Source organism: Tamandua tetradactyla, chromosome 1 (genome assembly GCF_023851605.1).
Source record: "Tamandua tetradactyla isolate mTamTet1 chromosome 1, mTamTet1.pri, whole genome shotgun sequence".
Taxonomy (NCBI): Eukaryota; Metazoa; Chordata; class Mammalia; order Pilosa; family Myrmecophagidae; genus Tamandua; species Tamandua tetradactyla.
The window spans coordinates 49,840,486-49,853,683 of record NC_135327.1 but is presented as its reverse complement, the minus strand read 5'-3'; the positions used below and the strand labels follow the sequence as shown (position 1 = coordinate 49,853,683).

Here is a 13,198-nt window from a genome sequence, read left to right as displayed (position 1 = left end):
GTTGTTCTCCAATTCATTTATTTCTGCTTTAATATTTGTCTTCTGTTTGCTTTGGGATTAGTTTGCTGTTCTTTCTCTAGTTCTTCCAGGTGAACAGTTAAGTCCTCAATTCTTTGCTCTTTATTAATACCTGTAGGTATTAAGGGCAATAAATTTCCATCTCAGTGCTGCCTTTGCTGCATCCCATGAGTTCTGATATGCTGTATTCTCATTTTCATTCATCTCCACATATTTACCAATTTCTCTTGCAATTTCTTCTTTGTCCTGCTAATTGTTTAAGAATGTGTTAATTAATCTCCATATATTTGTGAAAGCTCTGGTCCTTTGATAGTTAATAATTTTCAGCTTCATTCTGTTGTGGTCAGAGAAATGTCTTTTAATAATTTCAATATTTTATAATTTAATAAGACCTATTTTGTGCCCCTGCATAAGAACTATTCTGGAGAATGTTCCATGAGCACTGGAGAATAATGCATATCCTGGTGTTTTGGGGGTGTAACTATCTATATATGTCTGTTAGGTCTAATTCATTTATCATATTCTCTAGGTTCTCTTTTCCTTATTGATCCTTTGTCTGGTTGTTCTGTCTATAGAGGAGAGTGGTATATTGAAGTCTCCGTTATTATTGTTGAAACATCTATTGCTCCCTTCAGTTTTGCCAATGTTTGTGACATGTACTTTGGAGCTCTTTGATGGGGAGCATAAACATTTATGATTGTTATTTCTTCTTGGTGAATTGCCCTTTTTATTAATATGTACTGTCCTCCCTTATCTCTTATGACATCTGTACATTTAAAGTCTATTTTGTCTGATATTAGTATAGCTATTCCTGCTTTCTTTTAGGGAAAGCTTGCATGGAACAACTTTTTCCATCCTTTCACTTTCAATCTATTTGTATCCTTGGGTCTAAGATGCTATTGTAAACAGCATAAAGATGGATCATATTTTTAAATCCATTCTGCCAATCTGTACCTTTTAATTGGTGAGTTTAGTCCTTTAACATTCGAAGTTATTATTATAAAGACAGTTCTTGAATCTACCATCTTATATTTGGTTTTTATTTGCTAGATATGTTTTTATCGCTCTCACTCTTTTTATCCTTTAAGTTACCCTTACTGATACTCTTTAGTTCTGTGTCTTCCTCCAGACCGCTCTCTCCTGTCTATTTTTTCCCAGCCAACAGGATTCCCTTTAGTATGTATTATAAGGCAGGTCTTTTGTTAACAAATTCTCTCAGCATTTTGTTTGTCCATGAAAATTTTAATCTCTCTTTTTTTTTTAACTTTTTTTATTTTATAGTATAGCATATATACAAAGCAAAGAAATAAAAAATCAATAGTTTTCAAAGCACTCTTCAATAAGTAGTTACAGGACAGGTCCCAGAGTTTGTCATGGGCTGCCAGATGATCCTCTAAGATTTTTCCTCTGGCTGCTCCAGAATGTAGGAGGCTAGAAGGCTTAAATATTTTTTTATCATCACAATAAACTTTTTTCTTTCTTTTTTTGGTGAAAAATAACATATATACAAAAAGCTATAAATTTCAAAGCACAGCACCACAGTTAATTGTAGAACATATTTCAGAGTTTGACGTTGGTTGCAATTTCACAATTTTAGGTTTTTACTTCTAGCTGCTCTAAGATACTGGAAACTAAAAGAAATGCCAATTTAATGATTCTGCATTCATATTCACTTGTTAAATCCTATCTTCACTCTATAACTCCACTATAACCTTTGATCTTTCCATCCTTCTCTTTAGGGGGTTTGGGCTATGGCCATTCTAAATTTTTCATATTGGGAGGGTCTGTCACTAATATGGGGTAGAGAGATGGAAATATCTGATGTTCTGGAAAGGCTGCACCCTTTAGGTTTCAGGACTTATCTGGACCAGAGAACCATCTGGAGGTTGTAGGTTTCTGGAAAGTTACTTTAGTACATGGAACCCTTGTGATATCTTATATTGCCCTAGGTATTCTTTAGGATTGGCTGGAATGGTCCTGGTTGGGGCACTTTATTATAGGTAGCAATGTCTAACTGAAGCTTGCATAAGAGCAGCTTCCGGAGTAGTCTCTCAACTCTATTTGAACTCTCTCTGCCACTGATATTTTGTTAGTTACACTTCTTTCCCCCTTTTGGTCAGGATGGAATTGTTGATCCATCGGTGCCAGGATTCATCCCTGGGAGTCATATCCCACATCACCAGGGAGACTTTCACCCATGAATGTCATGTCCCATGTAGAGGGGAGGGCAAGATTTCACTTGCAAAGTTTCTCCCTCACTTTTAAAGGACAGCTTTGCTGGATAAAGAATTATTGGCTGGAAGTCTTTATCTTTCAGAATCTTAAATATATAATATCACTGCCTTCCTGCCTCCATGGTGCCTATTGAGTAGTCCAAACTTAGTCTTATGTGGCTTCCCTTGTATGTGGTGATTTACCTTTTTCTTGCTGCTTTCAGGATTTTAAATCTGATTAGTATGTGTCTTGGAGTGGGTCTATTTGGATTTATTGAATTTGGGGCTCATTAGGCTTCTTTGATTTGCATAATTATGTCTTTTATAAGGCTTGGGAAATTTTACCCCATTATCTCCTCAATTAATCTTTCTACCATTGTACATTTCTCTTCTCTTTCTGGAACTCTGATGATTCGTATATTTGTGTACGTTATCTGTCACTCCCCTGAGATCCAATTCCAATCTTTCCATCTTTTTTTTGCCATTTGTTCTTTTGTGCATTTGAATTCTGTTGTCCTGTTCTCTACTTCACTTTTTCTTTCATTCTTCTGCTTCTTCATATCTTCTGTTGTGTGTCTCTTGTATATTTTTAATTTGGTCTACAGTACCTTTCATTTGTGTGAAATTGCTATTTTTCTATTCTTTCAAATTCTTCATGTTCTTATAGTGTCTTCTTGATATCATTTATGTCATCAACCAACACATTTATTTAGGAGATTTGTATGAACGTCTTTGATTAGTTGTTCCAAATCCTGTGTCTTGTTTATTGTTTTAATTTGGTCATTTGACTGGGCCATATCTGCCTACATCTTCATGTGTTTTGTGATTTTCTGTTTGTTCGAGGCATTTAATTATTTTGATAAGGTCATTTTGAAAATTGATTTCCCTTGCTTATATAAGGTTTTGTACTTGCCTGGGTTTGCATTGAAGTTCTCCTTTTGCACTTGGTTGTCACTAATTCTCCACCAAACCAACGTCTGGTACTTAGGCAGGAGATGCAACTCTACTTGAATATCTGTTGAAAGCTAGGCAGATAAGCAGTTTGTCAGACTGCACTTTCTGCGTCTTGCCATCAGATGGTGAACGTGGGACTCCACTTCCCCTCAGGCCCATCTCTCCCTGACTGCGGCAGCCAGCTGAGCAGGATGGAGACCCAAAGCAGTTCCAGCCAAGGCTACTGGTCTCAGTGTGCACTGAAAGCTGCTACTCCTGGGACTAGAGGGTGGGCAGAGTGCACCTCAGCAAAGAATCTGCTTGTGGGTCTTATGGGTCTGGTGATCACCAGGCTTCTGCTTGGAACTACCTTGGGCTTTGGGACAGAGTAATTCAACTATCTCTGCCTTCCACCAACCTGGAAAAGCCTTGCAGTGCAGTGCAGCTTGGCTCGCTTTCTCGGCTGCACCTCTCCACCTGTGCGTGCCTTAGGGCTTCAGACCTCCATGGGGAAAGGGAAGCCATAGTGGGACCAGTGAGTCTCTTTCACTGGCCAATTGTCAGATCAGCTCTACTCTGTGCACCCCCTCCTTCCAAAAGGAGGACCCCTCAGTCTCTGCCAAAAACCAGGTGCCCACAAGCCTATCTCAGAGGTTGCAGGCAGGTCCTGTGCACTGGCTGGAAGGTCTCTGTGCACAGGCAAACCATGTCTTGCTGGCTTCTGGGATCCCCATGGGAGTTCCCTGCTGCAGGGTTAAGAGGGCAGATCTCCCAAGCTAATTGTAGATACTAGCAGGAGCGCGGGAGTGTCCTACTCCTTCAGAATTCACTCCTTCTTGTGTGCTGCTGCTTGCCCCAGGAGTAGTACCAACAGCCCACTCACTCCATTCTCTGCATCCCAATTTCCCCACTTTTTCATGCAGGACTACCTTAAATAGTTTAGAAGACCCTCTCTAGCCACTCTCACCCTGTAACTGCTGTCCCAATGTGATTTTTTTTTAGAGTGAAGGGGGTATTGTCAATTATGACACCAGGGCAACAGGTATTTCTTTAGGACTGTCCGTGCCAGCTGGAACACAGGGTCTCAAACACCAAATTAGCTCCTGAGCACCTTTGGAGACACAAATGATACTGTGCAAAAGAAAAATGCAAGTCAAATGGACAATGAAGAATGTATAATTCTCCTTTGCCTCATTTCCTATGCCATCTGCTCCACTCTCTTTGACTCAGTGAAGAAAAGCATACTTGAAATACGTATCTCCATTTCCGAATGAAGATACTTAGGTATTTCAATACTCTTGTTAAGAACTGTTAAAAACTATCCTAAAGATTGAGAAACTCTAGTTCTTGGAAGAAAATAATTCACTTTAAAGAAAATATTATTGAATATCATGGTTAAATATCAGTCTAAGGAGAAGTATGGGGATGTATGTAGCAGCAATAACTGGAACATTTAAGGGGACTGAAATCAGTTAATTAGCACCAGAACACTCCTTTTTTAATACTTGTTATTCACACTTTAACTTTAAATCTAAAATTTTATTTTACTTACGCTTTGGGCTGGATGCTTCCCCCAGAATTAATTGAGTAGGTAAAGCATTTCCATGCATAGGGAAAGGAATCAGCTCTTGTTAGAGACCAAAATAAATGACTATACCATGAGTTAATGAATGGATGGATGAATGAATCAATGAATGAATCAATGAATGAATGGATGGATGGATAAATAAATCCATCCTTCTTGGTTTCTTTTCTGTCAAATCTCTTTTCCTGCCTTCATTTTTTTTTTTTAATTCTCTGCTGCTACACACTGCTTCCCTGTTCATTTAAAAAAATGTTTTATGCTGATAAACTTTCTCCCACATGGTAGACATTTGCTACTGTTTCCCTGTTCAGAATTTCTTCTTCTTATAAAAGCATTCCACTGTTTCTTGAAGACTTTGCATTCTCCACAATCAGGTTATGGGGTGTAGGTAGAGCTCACTTCACCCCCATCCCAGGGTGTTCCCATGACCTAGGCTAATCAGACATTGGCATGTGATCCACACCCATTCAACCACAGCAAATCCCAGAGCTTTTGCAGTTGCAGTGTGGTAGGAGGTATGGAAAGCATGAGCCAAATGCAGGCGTGGCTAAGAGGGTAAGACACAGGTTGGAAGCTGTATTGAACATCTTGGGGTCCTAGGCTGTGGTGGTGGGATTGGCTTTTGAAAGAGTCGACCATGATTCCAAGACACTCTAAGGACATCATTTTAGTTTCTGGATATAATAGTTTCTGAAACCAGTAATTGGCTATTGAGTCAAAAAAGTTTTTTTTTTTTTCCTTCCTTAACATTGGTTGAGTTGGGTTTGCTGTCAGTTTTCCAAAAGGGTTTGGTCTAATGCCTCTCCCCCTTTAACTCCCTCCCCCAGCATCCTTAGTTGAGAAAAGGGTATACACTGGAATCACCGCAGTGTTTTTTCCCAGTATAATTTTCTTTGCTCCTCCGAACACTGCTAATTTCTTTGGTATTCTCATGCAACGTAAATGCCTCATGTATCTCCCAGTGCATTCCCATCTACATTCTGAGACTAGAAGAGCATGTCGGTTATACTTTAGGCTGTGAGAGTGCAGTCGTTAGGCCTACGGGTTAAATTGTGTGTCAGTGAAGTTCCTCCTTCCTGACTGCACGTTGCTGAATCCTGTCTCCAGGGAGAGGAAATGTTTCCGTCACTCTCCCTCTTCCTGAGGAAACGTGTCTCCAGCCTTGCAAAGTCATCAAGCCTGAAAAAATCACCACCAGGCTGTGATAACAGAATGGATCCCTCCCATGTTGCTAATTATGCTGCCTCCCCCACCTCCCCCCCCCCACCCCTTGAAGCTGCTCACCTCTGCAGCATCCTCCATTACTAGGTGACATGAGTGATTGGCTTTTCCTGGAACAAATGCACACAGTGTGGGCTGTAAATGCAGACAATCAGAAAACTTCATTTAACAAAAAGGGAAGAGAAAAAACAGGTTTTCTTTTATGTTCTATGATTTATAATGTGGCACCTTTTATTATTTTTATTTTTTGTTTTTTCGGTCTGACTCACTTTCAGGAAATGAGCTAGCAGGGGGCGCTAAATTAAAACTACCTAGAATTGAATCCTGACTCTTCTATCTATGATTTTGGGCAAATAACTTAAACTTCCTATGCTCTGTTTCCCAGTTTGTTACAAAGTATTAAATAGTAAAAACCTCATGGTGTTGTCAGAATTAAATTAGAGTCTATACAAAATATTTAGGACAGTGCCTTGCATGCAGTAAGCACTCAATTTATAGCAGCTGTTGTTTCATGGCTAGCTGTTTTCTCTGTCCTCCTCTCCGTCTCCCCAGCCCGCCCTCCAGGTGAGACTGATCATCTTTGCTTGCTAGAATAGGCAACTCCTTACAAAATGTGAGTTGAGATGCCTGAGAAAGGTGTCCCTTATATAAAGATATTTACCCCATTCCCTCTCCTGAAATTCCCCCAAAACCTCATCCTGCATTTAATATTGAAGACCTCCATTGGGAAGTAACAGCTTTAGTACCTACACACTTTGAATTTATTTTCCATTTCTTAGCAGAGATCAAATTCAGATGTGTATGTGTGTGTGGGGGGGGGATTGCGATGCACAGGTTGGGTTCATGGAAGGACAAAGGCCAGGGCCACTCAGTGCTGTTCTGTCTCTGGTTTCAGAGCTTTGGGAAAGAAGGGCATGGGATGTTGAGAGAAGGAGGGCACCCCGCCTGGCCAGCCAGACCACCAGAGCCGCTTGGTGAACAGCTGATGTCAGATGTCAAGGTGAGGGATCCATCACCTCTGTGGGATGCTGTTGTGGGGGTTTCAAGGCTGGTGCACAAGGTGGGGTGGCTAGATGCTCTGGATATTCTGGGTATCAGTTAGGGGAACAAAACATGATCTAATTTGAAAGAGAAGGAGTTTAATACAGGGAGTTGGACACACAGTGGATGGCAGAACTGAGATGTCAAATAGGGGCAGGTGAAGAAATGCAAAATTATCACCACAGGATTATCTGTCCCTGAGGCTAGTAGAAGCACAAGGGAAGAGGTGGTATCCCTGAGACTGAGAACTAAGGCCATCCAGCAAAAGCTGGAACTAGAGTGGAGTTGTAGAGAAGCACAGTTGCTGCCTGAAACAGAGATGGAGAAGGGGAAATACTCTCACCTGTCTCTTCCTCTCACTTTCTGACACCCTACTGGGGTCTCTCTTTGAATGAACCTAACTAGAATCCGTCCACCTGGCCCAAGAGCCTGGAAAACAGAACCTGCAGGACTCACCTCCATGTTACACAGAGCAGATCAGGAATTGAGGTTAAGAGTCATCAGAGAAGACTGAAATGATGGGCCCAGGATTGAAAGAAAAAAGGAAGCCCTCTTTCCTATGGTCAGATAAGGAGGTAACTGTGTAATTTAAGCTGTCAATAGTTAGGCATATAAGGGATGACTTCAGTTTGGTTTATAGGTCTGGGCTTAGATGTATACTAGTATGCCTCTCAGTTTTTCTCAAAGAATCGTCTATAGATTCTTTGCATTAGAAACAACTGCAGTACTAGGCCAACATGCTAATTCCTGGATCTATCCCAGAACTTCTGATCGTTTTCCCTTACAGTGGGCCCACTGGTTCACCTAATTCTCTCTGCATTGTAAATAAGGTTTGTGTTTATAACGATTCTTGAATTTAAAATGGGGACCATCACTTCACTTTTTATCCTCTCTGAATGATGAGCCACACTATCCTTTATGAAGTTCTTGTCTACTCGCCTGTTTAATGTCTGCCCGGAGGTTCTGCCCAGGACTTAGACCACTTATGAGAAATGTCTCTGGTTCAAAGATTGATGGTTTAGCTCAAGAGAAGGGCAACAAATTCTCAAGCATGTTAACAAATCTCCCATCCCAGGAACAGGGTTGCATAATTGACGAAGTTAGAAATAGAAACCAGAGGAATTCCATGGTGCAGGAGGTCAGTAAGATAGACTCTCCAGCTGGTTAGCAGAGTACACTGCTTAGTGGCCTTGGAAAGCTTTTTCAGACATTTGAAGCTAATTGCTTTGTGTTTCCTGCAATGTTGCTGTAAATGGTGTGGTTTTCATAGCTCTAACAGGTGGTGTGTTGATGTCTGGATAAAGAGGCTAGGCCTGAGGCACAGATGCTTGGGCTAAGCATTCCCTTGGAGCGTGAGCTAACACTTGTACCTTCACTGAGCTGTGTCTTCTCTGACCCTATCATCTTTAAAACAAAGATCACTACTGTGCTTCCCTTACAGAATAATTGGAAGAATCGCCTGTATTAATTCAATAGGTATTGGTTAAGTGCCTCCCATATACTAGGTATCCTTTTAGAAATACAAAGACAGCATTCCTGCCTTTGAAGTGATTGCAATTCCTAAAAAGAAAACATGCAGTCTGTGTGTGACAGCAGTCTACATGTTGCATTTCACTATATATAATAACTGAAGTTATTGTCAGTACTATCTAAAATCAGTGCACTTTCTCTAGAGGCCATAGCTGCAGGTGAGGTAGGTAAGTGATGCTTATGGGAACTGACAGATAGATAGGGGCTATGAACTTCTTAAACCTGAGGACCTCCAGTGGGGAGTAAACAATGCCTGGGTTGCTATTGGCAGGTCTAAGTCCTCACTGAGGAGAGAAAGAAGCAAGAGGAAGTAAGAGGAAGAGTAAGATTAAAAGAAGTGAAAATGAAAAAGACTGGACTGAAATGCAAAGAAAAGTCATGCATAGCTACAAATATTTATTGCAGCTACCACTCAAGGCAACTCCTTACCAAATTATTCCATCCCTCTGATTACACTTTATGGAGTGTTTGCGACCTGTAATAATATTATAAATATGAGCAAAAAGTCTGTTTTCAAAGGAAAAATGCTTCTTTTGTTTTGGGATTTATTTCTTCTTCTCTGTAAATTATTGATCACTTTTTTGCTTTGTTTGTTTTGTCATGTTTTTCTTCTGAGAGGTGGAAAGGTAATAATGATGATAATCTTTCTTTTATTCTTACTTGGGTGGATATGTTATATATCCTTGAAACATTCTGATATTTTATCTAATGCTTTATTTTAATACAGTGATTTCTAAACTTTAGCTGCCTTAGGTTCACCTGGAGTGTTTGGAAGAGAACAGCTAGATGAGCCTTGCTCCCAGAGTTTCCGATTCAGTAGGTCTGTGGGTAAGGATGACAACTTACAGTTTCAACAAACTCCCAGGTGGGGGTTAATCTCCACAACATGGTCAGTTTCATCTATATAAAGAAGACATGAAAGAACACAGAGTAACTCCCAGGGGCATTTTTAACAGGATGAAGATGTAATATTGCCATACAGGAAATATTCAAGGATTGTAATTGCTCCATACCACACAATTATTTTTCAAGGAAGATTCAACCTGATAACTCTTTTTTTCCCCCTAAGACCAGAGGGCATAAATCTCTTCAACTGCTAAATGGAGAATGTGGACATGCATTTGAGAGAGAGAAAAAGAGAAAGATTCACAGAGGCCATAGACAGAGTTCCATTGCTGATGACATTCCCTGATACTTCATGCTAATGGTTGGCAATTTGCTGCAGACATTGAAAAAATGAAAACCTTTAATTATAGCATCGATTATATATAAAATAGCAATGATATGAGCTATTGATATTCAGTTGAGTGTGTGTGTGTGTGCACATGTGTGTGTATATAAGCATAAGATTTGAAAACTGCAGACAGATATTTCCCTGCAATCAGTGTGAAAAAAATTGGATATAAAAAAATCAATCATTCTAGTGGGTTAAACAGAATAAATGAATCAAAGAACAATAAGAAGACTATCCAGACTGTCCCAGAGCAGAGACGTTTGTCTTCAGCATGATTGACTAAAGTTTTCGGGAATTCTCTATGAAATATTGGATAGTAACATTCAAATTGTGATGAATGGTTTCTTACCATTTTATATTAAAGTTAATTTCCAATTTCCTCAAGCCTTACTTCTCTGTGGGTGCAAATGCAATAGTAACTAAATTTCACTCTTATTGTGTCAGTTATCTAGTGCCGCAATAATGCTATTTAACCATCACAGAACCTCAGCCACATACAAAAATAAACATTTAGTTAGCTTATGAGTTTGTGGGGTTTAGCTGATCTGGACTGGGCTTGTTCATGTGTCTGTGGTCATGTTTGTGTTGGCACAGGTTACTCTGCTGATCTTGGCTGGGTTTGCACACATGTCTGGGAGTTGGTTCATTTAGGATGGTCCTGGCTGACATATTTGGAGCAACTTGGCTCCACCCCAAAACTCAGTGGCCTACAACAATAAGCATTTATTTAATTCACAAAGTTTTGAATCAGTTGGGTGGTTATTCTGCTCTTGGGTGGCATATTAGGTTGGTTTTTTTTAGTTGCTGCATAACAAATTTTACAAACTTACAGTTAAAAACAATTTATGTTTATTATCTCACGGTCTTTGTAGTCCAGAAATCTGGGTTCAGCTTAGCTGGGTTTCTACTTCAAGGTCACACCAGGCTACAATCATAATCTTGTCTGGGCTGTACTCTCATCTGGAAGTTTGAGTGGGGAAGACTATACTTGTAGTTCACTCAGGCTGTTGGCAGAATTCAATAGTTGCAGCTGTAGAATCGAGTCCCTTGGTTCCTATAGATGTCCCACAGCATTTTGGTGGTTTTGTGTTTTTGTTTTGTTTTGATTTTGCAGCATAGGTCTCTTCATCAGCCTCTGCACTTTTTACAACTTCATGGCTTGCTTCTTCACAGCTGGCAGGAAAGGAAGAGGGACTTTAGCAAGATAGAGTCTTTCTTATATAACAGCATAATCAGAGTGACATGCCATCACCTTCACCATATTCTATTGGCTAGAAGAAAGTCAGAGGTTCTGCCCATACTCAGTGGGAAGTAATTTCACAAAGCAAAGAACACCAGGAAATGGGAGTCATTGAGGGTCATTTTAGGGTCTGTCTCTATCAGCTGGACTCACTCACAGGTCTTGAGATAGTTGACTGTCAGCAAATCTAAACTGGTATGCGTTCGGATAACTAGGGAACTTGGCTCTTCTCCACATCCCTCTCTAGATGGCTAACCCTGGCATGTTGACATGGCAAAGGAAGAGATGAAAGACTGGAAATAAAAATGCATGTAATTTTTAAGCTCTCTGGTTGCATCCTGTAAGTTAAAATCCCATTGGCCAAACTAACTCACATGACCAACCCAAGAATCAGAGTGGGAGGGTGCTGTGAGATTACAAGGGGAAGGCAGTGAGTAGAGGAGAGGTGAAGTATGGGGCTGTGGACACCATACCTACCCTTATCTTTGTAATTCAAGAATTCAGCCCCATGCAACTCTCAGCACTTTCTTCCTCTGGCCAGCATTTCTGTAAAAACCAAGGTCTCAGGTGGTTTCTTGCAAGTGTTTGTAAGTCCTAGTTGCACCCCCTTCCCTGGAACCTCCTCGAAGCTATCTGTAACCTTCAAATTCTCATGCAGATGGAACTTTACATGGTCCTCTTACCATCACCCTTCATGAGAACATAAATATCTGAGCCAATGTGCTGTTTCCAGAGTTCCCAAAACTAAATAATCTTTCTGAATCCTACCAGAGTGGGGAGAATATTGTTCTTGGTCACTGAATGTCTTATTCTTTTGTTATAGAATCATAGATAAAATCAGGGGCTGGGCCAAAATCACAGTGTCCTCTCCACCTACCCCACTGCATATTCAGACATCTGTAGAACTAACCACTGTTGTGTTCTCTCCTGATTTAAGGAATGCTCCAGGACTTGTTACAGGTCAGTGCTTCTCAGCGTTGGCTGCACATTAGAGTCACCTGGGGAATTTTAAAAAATTCTGATGCCCAAGATACGCCCAAGAACAACCTCTGGGAGTTGGTTCCAGACATTGGCATTTTTAAAGCTCTGGAGGTGAGTCTAATGCATAGTCAAGTTTGAAAGCCCCTATTATAGATGGACATGTTGACCAGAGTGTTCCACCTGACAACAGCATTTAAGATTCTAGAACTCATAATGAACAGAAAAGTTTATTCCTGCTTTATTATAGTAAAAAGCATTGTCTCCTCCAAAAGATTTTTTATTGAGAAATTACACTCTACCCCTAGATGCAGATGGGGCCACATTTGCTCTGATATATCCTCCCATCCAGTACACTGGGACCACTGATAAGAAAACCAAAAGCCCAGAAAGATTAATTCACTTGTCCAAGATCATACAACTAAATAGAGCAAAGCAAGGACTGGGCCTCAAATCTTCTCACTTTTCCCCTCTTCTGTATCAATATGTTTTCAAAACATGGAAGTAATATATAAAAATATCCACACTTTGTGTTGCTGACCACACTTAGAATAAGGTCCTTTTGAATATCATGGAAAATTCTAGAAGAATCAATTAAATGGAGTTTTTCTAGGGTGAAACTCCAAAGAGGCTGCCTAGTATCCTTGGCCACAAAGCTGTCTTTCATATCATTCTGAAGATTAAGTACCAAGTTTAAATGCTACAGTGTACTGTTTATTATAGAAAACTTTGGGTGTTTTTATGTTTTTCTAAGTTAGATACACAGATGTCTTTGGGACATAAAGAAATAGATGGTATTATTTTAAGTCTTCATGTGTATTAAATGTTTTCTTAAATAGTTTCTATAAATATTCTATGGATATACATGTTTACAATTCCTAAATCTTGAGGAAATGAAAAATTTAGGTATATGCTACATACTTTTTCTCCTTGTGCTATTGGAGAGTAAATCCTAAAACTGTGGTTCTTAAATTGTAATGTTCACCAGACTCACCTAGAGAACTTGTGAAAATGGAGCCTATTGGCCCAACCTTCAGAGTTTCTGAATCAGTGGATCTTGAGTGAGACATAAGAATGTGCATTTCTAACAAGTGCCCAGATGATGCTGATGCTGTGTGTCTTGGGACCACACTTTGAGAATCACTGTCCTGAAACATTTGAAAGGTGCCATGTTTGCATCTATAAGTGAGCAGAGTAGAATAAGG

At 40.0% G+C, this 13,198-nt stretch overlaps 1 long non-coding RNA gene across 1 annotated transcript in view; it reads left to right on the top strand.

The window, feature by feature from the left end:
• LOC143684321 (uncharacterized) overlaps positions 1-12,252 on the top strand; it is a 71,794-nt gene extending 59,542 nt beyond the window's left edge. Inside the window, exons 3-4 of the long non-coding RNA XR_013175987.1 lie at positions 6,866-6,970; positions 11,953-12,252. This is a non-coding gene — a long non-coding RNA (uncharacterized LOC143684321). The remainder of the gene's footprint in view (positions 1-6,865; positions 6,971-11,952) is intronic.
• The last annotated feature ends 946 nt before the right edge of the window (positions 12,253-13,198 follow it).